Source organism: Protomyctophum bolini (assembly GCF_963924005.1).
Source record: "Protomyctophum bolini genome assembly, chromosome: 14".
NCBI classification, from domain to species: domain Eukaryota; kingdom Metazoa; phylum Chordata; class Actinopteri; order Myctophiformes; family Myctophidae; genus Protomyctophum; species Protomyctophum bolini.
The window spans coordinates 16,010,903-16,025,328 of NC_137875.1; the positions used below are offsets into that span (position 1 = coordinate 16,010,903).

At 43.7% G+C, this 14,426-nt stretch overlaps 1 protein-coding gene and 1 pseudogene across 2 annotated transcripts in view; both read left to right on the plus strand.

Moving 5' to 3' along the window:
* stk32c (serine/threonine kinase 32C) overlaps nucleotides 1-14,426 on the plus strand; it is a 110,443-nt gene that overhangs the window by 1,879 nt on the left and 94,138 nt on the right. The gene's annotated exons all lie outside the window — the stretch shown is intronic.
* On the plus strand, nucleotides 7,107-8,066 carry LOC308328276 (phosphopantothenate--cysteine ligase-like; annotated as a pseudogene). The gene has a single exon. The product of its transcript is annotated as a phosphopantothenate--cysteine ligase-like (transcript).

Consider the following 14,426-nt stretch of genomic DNA (forward strand, 5'->3'; position numbering starts at 1 on the left):
CGTAGATTAGCTGTCCACAGATGGACACACACACAGACACACACACACACACACACACACACACACTCCCCATGCCTTCGGCCTGGTGGAGACAACAAAAATATATCAATTTGAAAGGATACAGGATAAACAAGTGAAATTGGAAGTGATGAAACAAAATTGGTAACTGGAACACACTCGCTGATAAATGGTATTTGTGTAGGAGTCTCAGAATATACAGTAGAGCTTTAACTTTAACAATAAGCTTTCCGTTAGGCTATAACAAAACAATATCATATATCATAAGATTGTTTATCTAGCTAAACAATCTTGATTTTCTTTTTTAAATGACAAATGGCACTTATATATTATATATTATAGTATTATTTAGTATAGCCTATTTTCAGTATAGCCTAAATGAGGTCAGCTCACAGAAGAGATCTATGGTGTGCATGTGTGCGTGCGTACGTGCGTGTGTGTGAGAGAGTGAGTGAGTGCGTCAGTGAGTGAGTGAGTGAGTGAGTGAGTGAGTGAGTCAGTGAGTGAGTGAGTCAGTGAGTCAGTCAGTGAGTCAGTGAGTGAGTGAGTGAGTGAGTCAGTCAGTGAGTCAGTGAGTCAGTCAGTGAGTCAGTGAGTCAGTCAGTGAGTCAGTGAGTGAGTCAGTGAGTGAGTGAGTGAGTCAGTCAGTCAGTGAGTCAGTGAGTCAGTCAGTGAGTCAGTGAGTGAGTCAGTGAGTGAGTGAGTGAGTCAGTCAGTGAGTCAGTCAGTGAGTGAGTGAGTGAGTCAGTCAGTGAGTCAGTGAGTGAGTCAGTGAGTGAGTGAGTGAGTGAGTGAGTGCACCCATGTATCTATATGCCAGTGCTTAGGCTACTGTATAAAGTATGTACAGTATAGCACACATGCATAGGCCAATGATCTATTGACAAGGGTGACCTATTTAGACAGTTTATGGATGTCTTGACATCTAAACAAAGTGTCCTGCAGCGCAACTAATTATTCCTGATACATTCTGGAGGGTGACAGCAGCAAGGAGTTGTCTCAGTTTTTATATGCAGTCTGCTTTTATCCTAGCAGTGATCACAAAAGGAGTAGCCAGGGTGGGAGTGCATTCAGCCTCAGAGATACTCTCGGCGAGGACTTCTGGTTTGCAATTTCTTACCCCTTGTACTGGTGGGTGATTAATGGAGAAACCTTGAACCATATGGGGCTGAATTTCTCGAGGCTGCCGCTGAGATGGCTTATATTTCTATCCTATACCCATGCTGAGTGAGAAGAAAGGGGCCAATCAGGCCATATATAATCTTCATTATGTTTCTCCTTTTATGGCTATTTTCAGGGTAATTTTCATAACCTCATATATCGGAGATATGATGCAAGTGCCACTTGTGCACGATCCGTGAGACCCTAATCATTTCCCTAACCTTGTCTGCATCTCTCGTTCCCCGCCTTGCCAAGAAGAGCTGATGCATTCGTCATTATCATTGTGGTTGTCCTTATGACCACCGTTATAATAACCATTAACTGCGAGCCAAGGTGGCATTCGATTGAGTCGTTCTATCACTACTGTATCTAAGTCAGCACAGAACTTCAACTGCAGTCCTATTGTATAGAATGCAGTGATATAAATAAAGTAATAAAAGTATATACATATAATAAAATAAGGTGCACAGTAGTTGGGGCATATATGACTCACACAGACTTTTCAATGTTCTTGTAATTGTCTCTTCACAAGTCACACCGAAAACCTTGCAGCTGTTACATTATAGCTTTAGTGCTCTCTTGCTGTGTAAAAGAGCCTCTTCTTCTCAAAGCCGCTGCATATTTTCTGAAGCGCTGCTCCAGCGGTGATAACAGAAGCTCGGCACACAATTGTGCTCCTGCATTCATTGTGGAATCATGTGGATGCTGAGCCTGTTTGTTGCAGACTGTTGATGCCTAGCTCTCGCCTGACAGGTCTCTATAGGAAATAGTATCTCTTTGGCTTCTTGGGGGGGGAAAAACGGCATATGGCCTACATTAGGCAGTAATATTAGAGCAGCATTTGGATGGAAAAGGCTGCAAACACAATCAAGTGGTCAGGTCAGTGTCCTGCCAAAAGGTTTCTTCTGTAGCAGATTGTACGATTAGCAGAAAAGGCCAGGGAATTGATTCAGGGGCACATCCTTCCTGTGCATCATGGTGCTTTTTTCAACAACGCTCTTAACCACTAATGCCCTTTTTATACTTAGTATTGCACTCAAATAGCTGATCTACAAGCTCACAATGCATATCGCTATTGTTGAATTTTTTTTAATATATATATATTGTACTACATTTTTGCCTATAACAACATTATCAAAATAGGGATGCAATGTCCAGGGAGGAGAATTAGCTCGAGTTGAATTCAAAGAACACATTTTAGGTAACAAGCCATTGTTGTGAGGGTTCTTTCTTGCTGGATGAAAGGTAAATTTGCAGGTGGATTTTGGAAGCTGACAATCATTGTAGCCTAGATGAAAGGCTTCACGATGACACCTGTGATGGTGGTGTTGTTGTTAAACGCAATGACATGTAATGACTATGACTGTTGGGTTAGGGTCCAGATTCCAGAACCATGCCACCTCACATGAACTTTACTCCACAACCATGTCAACACCTTGGATGCAGACCTAGTTTAGTTACTGTATATAGCCCTGAAGACAAATGGAGCACTCTTTCACCAGACCTCTGAACCAGGGGTCACCAACATGTCCGTACATGGACAAACGTGTCAGTTTTACACGCTATAATGTTCTTATTTTGATCATAACACCCACTTACTGAATGTCAAGTCTCCAGGGTTTCCCCAGATGATTCATTATGACACTATGTATGGCACATTAGAAGTCCACTAGTACTAATGGTTCTCAAATGTTTTATTTGCAAGGACCTCTGTAACTCTGAGATACAGATCTGTTATTTGAGGATGTCTATTTATGTGTTTCTGGTAATATTATTGTACACTCATTTTGTATGTCCGTGGCAAAAATGGAATGTTGACAAAAATGTCCACGACAAGCCAACGGCTTCATGGCGATGACCGCTGACACATTGATGCAGACCTATACATAGCTGAACCCTGAAGACAAATGGAGCACTCTTCCACCAGAACTTGAAACGACACCAGCACGCAGTAGAAATAGAGCACATTTCAGAATGAATCACAACAGTGTTGTGCCCAGTCAGTGCAGAACTGGGAAAAATGCCTGTCTTAATGAGCGTGCACATGTACAGTATAGCAGACATTGGGTAACTACCTCATACTTTGCAGACAAAGCATTGGCTGCCTTTGTGCCTGACTGACTGTGCATTGGACATGCTTGCCGGCAGGCATTCTCAAGCGCTTGTACATGCTATGTGCCTGCAAGTGTATGATTGTTTTTGTTGTTGGATGGTAAGTATTATATTATAAGGGAATGATGCTGAGAGCAGATTTGGTCATGGATAAAGATAGGCGCAGAGGGAGATGGCTGAATGCACAAACTGAATACAGATTCACTGAGCTCTACATCTGCTTGCAGCTACTGGCTTCCATCCACTGAGGACTACCGTACGCAGCCATACAAGTAATGCAATATGTGGGCGATAATATGGTGGTCATAGTGCCGTGTCATCTGATCCCTGAGGGAGGTTGCAGTTTTAAGTTGTGGAGTACTATCATTATAGAGTGTACAATACATGTAAACAAATGGGGAAGTACCGGTATTTATAGATATATATAATTTGTAAATTATTCAAAAAGGATTTATTTCGTTCTAAATGTACTTTTGGTTGTCAGTTAGCGTCTCATTTTGTGGAATAAATCCCTTTTAGCTGCTTCGTGTAGAGTACAGCCCCCACTGAAAGGCAATTTGAACTGTCTGGAATACACTTTTAGTGCGCCACTCCAAACCGTGTAACCTTGTTTGCTTCAGGTAATGCTGAGAGGATGACAGTTGTAGCAGTGCTTGTGTCAGAGAAAAGGTGTCATCAATGAGATCAACTCAGCTGCTGGGTGCTGAGATGAAAACGGAGAGGAAAGGCTGTGTGTGTGTGTGTGTGTGTGTGTGTGTGTGTTTGTTTGTGTGTGTATGTGTGTGTGTGTGTGTGTGTGTGTGTGTGTGTGTGTGTGTGTGTGTGACTGTGTGTGTGTGTGTGTGCGCGCACGCAATCTGTGTCTTATTCTGTTTATGTCTGTGTGTGCGGTTAATATGTGCATGCCATGGGCTTGGGCGGCATCAAGGTAGTGCAGTATATAGGATAAATTAAAAATCCCAAATTATGATTTTCAGATTTACTTTTGGAATCGTGAACATTTTGCCGCATATAGCCTTTAACTTTATCTCCAAGCAGACATCTATGGAGGATCGATGCTTATATTATTATATCTGTTCATTATTCTATGGGCCAGAAGTATTTAAAACAAGCAAGACTGTAAGCTTGACAACGTACATACTTACATGCTACTACAATGACTTATCTCACCGGGAGATCAGCCTTTAGCCTACCTTTATTTTCATCAGTGGTGGACAGTAACTAAGTACATTTTACTTAAGTTAAATTTTGATGTATTTCCATTTCTCAATACTTTTACTCATCTCAAATATTGTAAATTTATTCCACTACTATAATTTCAAAACTTGGTAGCACTTTACAATAATGACCCGTTATAAAGCATTTAAGTTATTTTAAAAAACAACAACAACCCCACAGCCAATCTACAAGCTGGCAACTTGCTATATCGTGATGCATTGTAAGCTTGTATATCTGCTATTTTTGACGTTTTTAAGTATAATTTGGTGCCAATACCTTTGCACTTTTACTCAAGTAAAATTCTAAATACAGGACTTTTACTTGTGGAAGAATATTTCTACATTGTGGTATACTACTACTTTTATTCTATCTTCCACCACTGACTTTCAGAACACAAATACCATCACAGGATACAGTATAGCCGCCGTGAAATGTCAGGAAGGTATGAAAAAGAAGATGCTGCCCAAGAAGCCTAGTGCGCTCACTGCGCTGCCCCCCGCAGGGAGGAGGGCTTAGGACGTGTGGAATGCAATTGATGTGGGCCCAGAAGGTTGTCATAGACCCAGTGTGGATGCTCTCACACCTGCTCACTCTTTCATCTGTTTCATGGCAGTATATTTTATGTCCCTTCTTTCTCTCTCTCTCTCTCTCTCTCTCTCTCTCTGGGACAGAACACACTGTGCTTCACTGTCTGTCATCATAAGCCTTTATACAGTACACACACAAGTCATCGCTTGGGTTTCATAACGCATGCAGTGAATCAGCACTCTCAGTAGAAGTATAATTTCAATTTGTGTTTGGCAACACGGTAAACTTGTACCTCAACATAGGAAATGTGATTAGTGTGTGCCCGCGTGCATGTGTATACGTATAGCATGCACTATATACACGAGCACGCGTGTAGCTTAATGAAGTGCTGGATGTAGTTGGAAGTCATCGTGTGCGATAGGCTACTTGGCAGAGGGACAAGAAAATCCCCGCTTAGCCAATTCCCCCGGGGAAACCCTGTGTGAAACTGTAAGCATTCACAGTGAGCTGAGAAACAGAATGAGACGGGTGGGAAAGAATAAAGATGTAGATCCCCGATGATGAGGAGCCGTTTGACAGATTCCACTTACAGTATAAACTCTTGGTAATGTTGTAAATTCCCTGATTTATCCCCATATGATATGAGTGTGATGTGTACTGTATGTGTGTTGCATATGTGTGTTCAAAGTGAAGTCCTCTGGGACATTGAGAGAACAGCACCACCACCACATTTTTTTTTTACAGCAAGCGGGAGGGGGGGGGGGGGGGGGGGGGGTGTATATGTTGATATACATGTCACATAGCCCTATCCAAGTGTATTTGACCAGTGGACTTTGATATCCTTTAAATCACTCCTGAAACATATGTTCAGAAAAGCATTCTTAGTTGTAATGCACCCATGCATGTTATGTAACCTCCTATATACAGCTAGCCCCTCCTATATACAGCTTTTCGTCACAACGAAATGTGTCACATTTGCCATTGACAATGAAAGGAGAATTTACGTCATTATGTGTCTGAACAAATAGACTTTTTGTGGCAACACAAACAAACTATTTGACAGCTAGTCTATTTATCTCTATGAAGTTAGCTTCTGCCGGGAGAATTTGAGCTTGTATTCTAGCCCCCCCCCCAGAAGCAAAGATTGGAGTTAATAACGTTCGCTCTGAAAGAATATATATTCAAAGATTTGCGACACATGAGCGACACATGCGCTATGAGCTTGTAGATCTGCTATTTTTCAACAGCTAAAGCATAACATAATGCGTAAAACACCAAAAGGGCTTCCCGCCCAGAATGGGGTTAAATGTCATTGACCACTGAGGCTCAGAGTGACCAGTAAAGCCCATATGGACAAGCAGGGACAGGATGACATCATCAGTAGTATAATGAGGCATATCTCAATGAGGGATTATAAGACCCGTTACCGGTTAAGGGGGCTAAATCTATGAGGGAGAATCTAGGAACGTTGCAGACTTACGACAAGCCCTTGCAGAGGATCCTGCCGAGCCGACACAGAACGGGCCAGCGTCAGCTCAGACAGCCTAATAAGGCTTATTCCATTGTGCCGAAAACCATAAGATAATAACAGTCCTTATCACACACAAAGCAAACTGTTTTTATAATAACACCATTATAGATCACACGACAATTTCATGTCACCGTAACCCAACAACAGACTAATCCGTGGCGCATACTCCACTGTCTTATGAGACGGAAGGAAGCCAACAACTTGCCCTGAGGGCAACCAGACTATAGTAACTAACTGCCCGATTGTATTTATAGATTTTATTATTATTATTTTATATTATTTTTCTGCCCCCTGTGGTGTCATGTGGGTCAAAACATCACAATCATAGATCATCATCATACTGTACTATAGCGAGCTACCGAGCCCTGTACGAACATTATTTTGTAGTTGTGGGCACATTTTCCAGTCTCATCTTAAGGTTAAACTAAAAAACAAATATCCATGGTATCAGATCCATTATACACAAACGTGTCTGTAAAATATCTTCCACAGCATTGGACGGCACTGTGGGTCTCAGTGGAAACGCCACATTTCCTTCATGCAGACCAGTCAGGATGTGTGGAAATTGTCAACAGAGGGTGACTATACCAGCGCTCAGACCCTGACACTCTCAGAGGAAAGTATCCCAGAACACGGAGAAGAAGCCACCGTTGATGGGAAGCTGGCCGGAGAGTTTGCAGTTCCTTCTCACGCCGAAGACATCAAGAGGCAGATGAGTGCTTTTGCGGAGCGGCACGGGGCCGCCGGGTCGCCTTCGTCACGTCAGGGGGGACCAAGGTTCCTCTGGAGTCCCGCACCGTTCGCTTCCTTGATAATTCCAGCAGCGGAAGGCGTGGAGCCGCCTCGGTAGAGTACTTCCTCGACTCTGGCTATGCTGTGGTGTTCCTACACAGGCGCCGATCCCTTTATCCTTACACGCGCTTGTACTCTGGCATTAACATATTAGACACTCTACGGCTACATCCGGAAGATGGAGCATCATGCAGCGGTCGTGATCAAGTGGTGGTCAACCAGCAGGCACTTCCCAACATCGCCAAAGTCCTGAAACGTTACCGGGAGGTGACAGAGGGTGGGTTTCTTCTGCCCATCGAATTCAGCACCCTGTCAGAATACCTGCACCTCCTCAAAGCAGCAGCACAGGCTCTCTGCACCATAGGCTCCAAGGCCATGTTTTACTTGGCTGCAGCCGTGTCGGATTTCTATGTGCCCGCTGGTGAAGGACTGGGCACCGCGGGCGTTCGTTATTTCCTTCAAGCTGGAGACGGATCCGTCCATCCTGCTGGAAAAGGCTCGATGGGCTCTGGACACTTACAGACACCAGGCGGTGGTGGCTAACGTGCTGGACACCAGGCGGGGTCGTGTGGTGGTGGTGACCCCAGACACACAGGCTGAGCTGATCCTCACGGACGAGGATGTGAGTAAAGGGGCCGAGATAGAGGAGAAGATTGTCAGCAACCTGACTGCCGCACACAGCCAGTTCATTACCAAAGATGGCTGACTATTATAATGATTATGAGACCAGCCATGTGAAGAATATAAGACCGACCAGAGATGAGCAGAGGTTTGAGGATGGAGCAGGAATCAAGGTGATCAGTAAGGGAAAGCGGATGAGGCAGACCACTCATCTTCTCCTTTACCATCATTTCTTTAAGTCATATTGAGATGAATTGGACGCCTAAAGGCATTTTCACGCATTATAAAACTGGTATAGACACGGCACCACAGCTTATTTGAACCTTTTTCCATTGAAGCAGTCCAAGCACTGAGACTTTGTTGTTGTTCATAATTATTAACAAAAACAATGAGAAAACAGCACTTGATACACTTTGTGATAAACATTACTGTCAACAAGGTACTGGAATGCTGCAGTCTATAAACGCCCCTGGGATTTTCCTACGTGTGAGTGAGTGTCGGGGGGGGGGGGGGGGGGGGGGGGGTTGGATCAAAATACAATTTTCTGCCTGCAACCATGTTTACCGTTTGACACGATGAGAATGAGATCCTTAAGCATTGAGGTCACTTGTGTTGGCAGTTCAGCCCGCGGTGGCAATTTAGTTATGCTGATTGGTCAGTTGCTGTGTAATCCCCGGGGACCACAGCTATCCAATCAGCACAAGCTTATCACGGCTCTCGGTTCTTCTATCATTCCACTCACCCATGGCTGGGTATATGAGAACTACATGCGAGTCACCCATTTTTAATATACTTAATAGGCTATTCAAAGTAGTTGATAAAATCCCATTATTATTAGTTGACTAATAATGTCATTAATCCGAGATAAGTCGTAACACGATGGAAGGTGTGAAAATTTGCCAATGAAATGACATGTCAATTCACTTTCCTTTTCTTACATGGCCTGCGGAGATTTTATATTGTCTAGAATAGAAGCTAAAATTAGCATCTCTAAAGGAATTGGGTCAAAGGAAGGTGACTTTGTTCACCACACCATGGTGCGGGAGACACAGGACAGGATGGGCGTCATTTGACCTGAGCCCTTTGATGTCTGATATCATATACCACCCGCCACCACGCTCCCTCTGGTGCAACTGAGCTCATTTGTGGTGCCAGAGGGCTTGTCCCACTGGTTGTGGTGGCACGTGCCCGGACACACGCACGTACGCACGCACGCACGCAGACTCTCATTCTTGAAATACTCACTGATATGTGGACTGTGACACCATCAAAGCTGACAGTGGCTCCACCCGGCCAGCTGCCCCCATTGGTCCCCCAGGGAGTGGACAGCAAACCATCCGCCTTCACTACTCCAATCATAGGGGTGTAAATATATTATGTACGCATGCAGCAACAAGGTGGTCAAAGGTTTCAGTTGTTTTAATTAAATGGCAAGTCTGGCGGGGAGAAAGAAGGTAGCAATCATGTTGGTGTTTTCAGTTGGGCTAAATTAAAGTGCATATATATACCCGAAATGCAAACCCATTATGTTGTTGCTGTCGGGCAGAAACCTTGTGTCCAAAACCGTTACTTTTTCTCCCTGCCATTGACCTGCCTTTCCACGCCTTTTTGCGAATGCAGTGAGCACTTACTATGAGACCTAGCAGATCATGTCTGTGTGTGTGTGTCCCCCCTTTGTGCCCATATATGGAGCTGAGTGATTTGTTTGTGATTGATGCAACACACTCCATATTTGGACGTATAGCTGCTTTGGGGACTCCTCATATGGTTATGGCTAAGTTAAAAACTTAACTTAAAAATAACTTAACTTAAAAAAATAATAACTTAAAAATAAATCTTAAAAAACCCCAAATATGTACGAGCTGCGTTCGCTTCCCGCGTTTGCGCGTCTTACTGGTTTAATATAAATTGATTAAGGTTCACAACTGTGTCCTGTACGCGCTCATAACACTCCGGTTCCGGTGCGGTAAGAAAAAAAGAAAAAAACAGAAATGAAAATACTGCTGCCTTATGCTGTCTATGAGGACGCAGTTTTTAGAATATCTCAAATGCTTCTTTTTGGGTCAAAACAAGCTTGATTTGCAGCTCATTTCTCTAAAGTCTAAAGATATGATCCTCGGTTCCAAAAAGTAAAAGTAAATGTGCCTATCAAATGACTGGATGGCACCCTGAGCCACCACCAGATGGCGCTGTTGGCGGTTAACCACTTTCTCTCTTCAATACTCTTCTAAAATACAGAGAGTAGCTGATCCATAAACTCACAACGTGCCGCATCACAAGTTCCGATACCTTGGAAGCTTATAGATCGTCCATTTTCACCACTTTTGAACGGCACTCTTGCTCAACGAAGTAGGGCATCAATTTACAAAAGACAAAACAAAAAAAATGAAATATGGAGGTACAAGTTTTCTGCCTGACAGTGACGATATACAACAGGAGGGCTTGTCCTAAATACTTGCAAGGGCTAATAGAAGTCAGGTGTATCTGGGCCAGAACACAAAGTGTCCTAGCGTTGCCACAAAACAGAGCAACTGAGGAGAGATAACTAGGCCACTGCATCCCTTTCCTCACTCTTAAAATACATCTTAAAAATGTTGGTATCGCACGCAACCACATTTAATCTGCTTTTAACCATTATTTCAACCTGGCAGCCCTTATTTTGGTCATTGTGAAACGTTTTCAGAATACTTCTCAAACAGCGTAAACAAAGCTTGCAGATCTAGAAGGTCCTCGGTGTGTCGTGACGTGTGTCGGATCTGCTACATTCACACTATTTATTTTTTAGGGCTTGTGTGGTTACGTAAGTGCCTTTTCACTGCAAGCAGTTTACCATGCATGGCATGCTTCATCACTTCCTCCTGTCACTCTTCTGAAACGCTTTCCTCCTCCCACAACCTCTTCTGCCCCGCTCCACTCAATATAGCTCCCTGATGCGTCACTCGCGGCCCGTCGAAAGGTTAATGTGGCACTTTAACCCTGGAGCAAGATCCATTCCTCCACCAGAATGTGTCACCGCCCTGTGGTGTGTGGTTCCGGCGTGAGGAAGGGGTATGCAGGGACACAGTGGGAGAATCAATGATGGTGATGGGCAGTGCAGTGGCCATAACATGGTGTCCAGTGGTGTTGTAAGCAATCGGCCTGGTTTTATAGGTCGTCATATTTGAGGGCGTCAGCCTATAGGTCGGATGTCCAGTGAACCCGTTGCTGTTTTTGCAGGCGTAATTTATTTAACACTATACTGATACCGGCCAGACATGATGCAGGCAAGACCATCTCTCTTTGTGTCTGGCCGGTAGGAGAATAGAACATGGACAGTTCATCAGCCCATATGTACCGGTATATTTTTGCCCAGCAATTACTTTCCATGGCTGAGGGGAGTAATGAAAGGGAATGCAAGAGGGTGATAAACTTGATAAGCCAACTGATTGGCCAACTGCTAAAGCCATATATCTTCCCTAGGATTATAATGGCAGGTGACTATTAGCACAGCTAAATTGAAAAGGTTGAGCAACCTCTCTGCGTAAGGAACTCAAATATGTCAAACATGGATGCCATAGTAGGCCGCCTGACATGGTTGCCGTGGGTGGTTTGGTAGAATTCATGGCTGAGGACTCAGAGGAGACACTGGGCGCAATGGAATCAAAGCACATGGCGGAAAACAGACCTTAATTGGTTTACAAAATGGCGAGGCACATGAGCCAACTCTCGACTATATGACAAAGTGTTTGGGAATTTCAGCAGGGCTAGTTATATAGGCTAGTAGTAAGGCTACCCCTTTTTGTTTGTTGGAGTTGATCGTTGACACTAATCTGTCCAAGGAATTAAAATGTTTTAATACAAGTTTGCATGTGAATATGAAAACTCTTTATGTTTAGCTGTTGAATTCATGGGTTCTTGAGCATTGCATTTTAACCGGTGAATCTTTAAATATTGAATAATAAAAAATAGGGGTGCATTCCCTATTTGCATTCCCTCATATTAAAAATATATATTATGCTGGCTGTCAAAAGCAGGGTTTCGGCTGAAAACAAAAATGATTACATGTGTGTGATGCCTGAAGTTGTTTAGATAAGTAGACACTCTAGACTACAGTACACATGGACTCTAGTAGATGCTGTGGCAGCATTGTGACATGGTGCAAACACAGCTCAACAACAACATACACACACATTGCCATGGTAGCAGACCTTTTGGACGCTATAGTGTGCATAAGGTTATGTGAGGGTCCCCCATGCTGTGGTGCAGAATTATCTTCAAGTGTGTTGTGTGTTCCCTCTCGCTTCCAGTGCACGCTCCCAGCATCTTGACAGCCTGACAGTCAGTCGCCCACGGTGACCTATAGTGCCATCGCAGTGTAGCGGTCCAATTCCACTGTTTCCCTCTCCCTACTCAGCAGTGTTTGTGAAGATTTACTTAGGTGCATATCTTTGGTCCGACGTCTTAACAGTCCGACACACAATAGTCCGACGCCCTACCCCAAACCGGCCACCGGTGAGTCTTAACCGGCCACGTATGTGTCTTAACCGGCCACGTATGTGTCTTAACCGGCCACGTATGTGTCTTAACCGGCCATGTATGTGTCTTAACAGTTATGATGACGAAACCGGAAATCAAGCCATGCTCTGGGCTGCTAGGGCTTCTGGGAAAATGAGTTCAATGCAAGTGAACAGGCGGTTTGTTTGGACTACAACATGCTGTGCAGGCTGTGTTCGTTTCACATCGTAATGGCGGCATGTTTTTCTCTTCAACAACAAACCATGGGACTATTTTCCGCCGGATTGTCGTCGATCAAAGCTGCAAATACTTTGCTCCAAAGGTAATAGATCAATCATGGCAGCCTAGATAGGATGGATAGATTAATCTAAGGCCCCGAAAGTGTTAACCGGCCACGTATGTGTCTTAACCGGCCACGTATGTCAGACTATTGGTACGCCAGACTAACGTATGCCCCCCACGATTTACTTTGCGGTTCATGCCTCATTGAAATGTACAGCTAATGTTTGAATGCCACTTGAATCTCATTGTCATGGATAAATCTGTATCAATTCAGTCGATTTAGTTTGTGCTGCATACTTGATAAAGCTGGCAAACTGTGCGTGTATTGCTGTTAGTCATATGGACTGCATGCTGACGATGCACAACACTCTGCCAGCAGTCATTTGGCACCAGCATTGAAGGCAAAACTTTAATAGTTGGCTCCGTGAAAAGGCTATAGGCAGTGAGAGATTTATACGGGTACCTTAAAGAAATGTTACAGACTCTGTTTTTTTATCTGACAGAGTGCTAAGCTAATATTAAGTCTGGCGGATAGAGGTGAGAGGGGAGGATGAGCAATGCTGATCAAGAGATCAAGAAAAGAGACGACTTAATTGCAAAGTGTGTGAAAAGGTAATAGTGTAAAATGAAGAGAGGCAGACGTGTGGGTATATACTCTGAGAGTGTGAGCTACACACATAGATTAGACATAGGGAAACATGATTACCAGCCTGATTTCCCTGTCCATTTGAGTCTCAGGCTCAGAATAAACTTTATTGTCTTGTCACATGATTACCGGTGGAAAAAGAGTGGGTGGATGTTTTTTCTCCAACAGTGCATTTACGGGAAGAGTTGGGGTAAGAGATAATGGAGAAGAGCGGGACACGTACAGAACAACAAGCCAAATTAACAGGAAGGCACAGCCAAATTGAATTATTCAAATTCAATATTCCAATACAAAAGCGGCATGATTAAAAATGTTCAATATATAGATGCGGAAGGCAAGAAATGTTTCTCGTGCAAATGGAAAAACAGATCCTGTGTGAGAGGAATATAATCATTCAGGATGCAGATGCTAGAATAATCGGGCCTGACGGTAAGAGGTAAGAAAAAGTAAGAAAAATCAATTGTTTCCATTGGCCGGGTGTGATGCTGAGATACCCAATAAAGGTGTTGTGATGGATGTGCACATCTCTGATCTCTGCCCTCTATTGATCTTGATCACACACACACACACACACACACACACACACACACACACACACACACACACACACACACAAGCAGTTCAAGCTCAGTCTGATGTGATTGGCAACTCTAGTGACGGGGTAGCCGGGAAGAAAAGACATGAATCACATCATGCCTCACTGTTTGTTTTCAAATGTAATTAGTGTTACTTGTCTGGAAATGGAATAAAAAACAACCTGTCTTCCAATGCATGCAGTTAATATTTACACACAAGCTCTTGGTATATGGTAAATGTTGTATTTCTTTACATAGATTACATTCACCCATTCATACACTCATTCATACACATGCGAGGAAACCATGCAAGGCACCAACCTGCACTTAGTGTGCAGTGTCTTGCTCAAGGACACTTCAACACTAACTCTGGGGGAGCCCGGGATCGAACTGGGAACCTCGTGGTTCCCATCCGGGCCTCTCTACCCCTGAGCAATCAAAAACGATG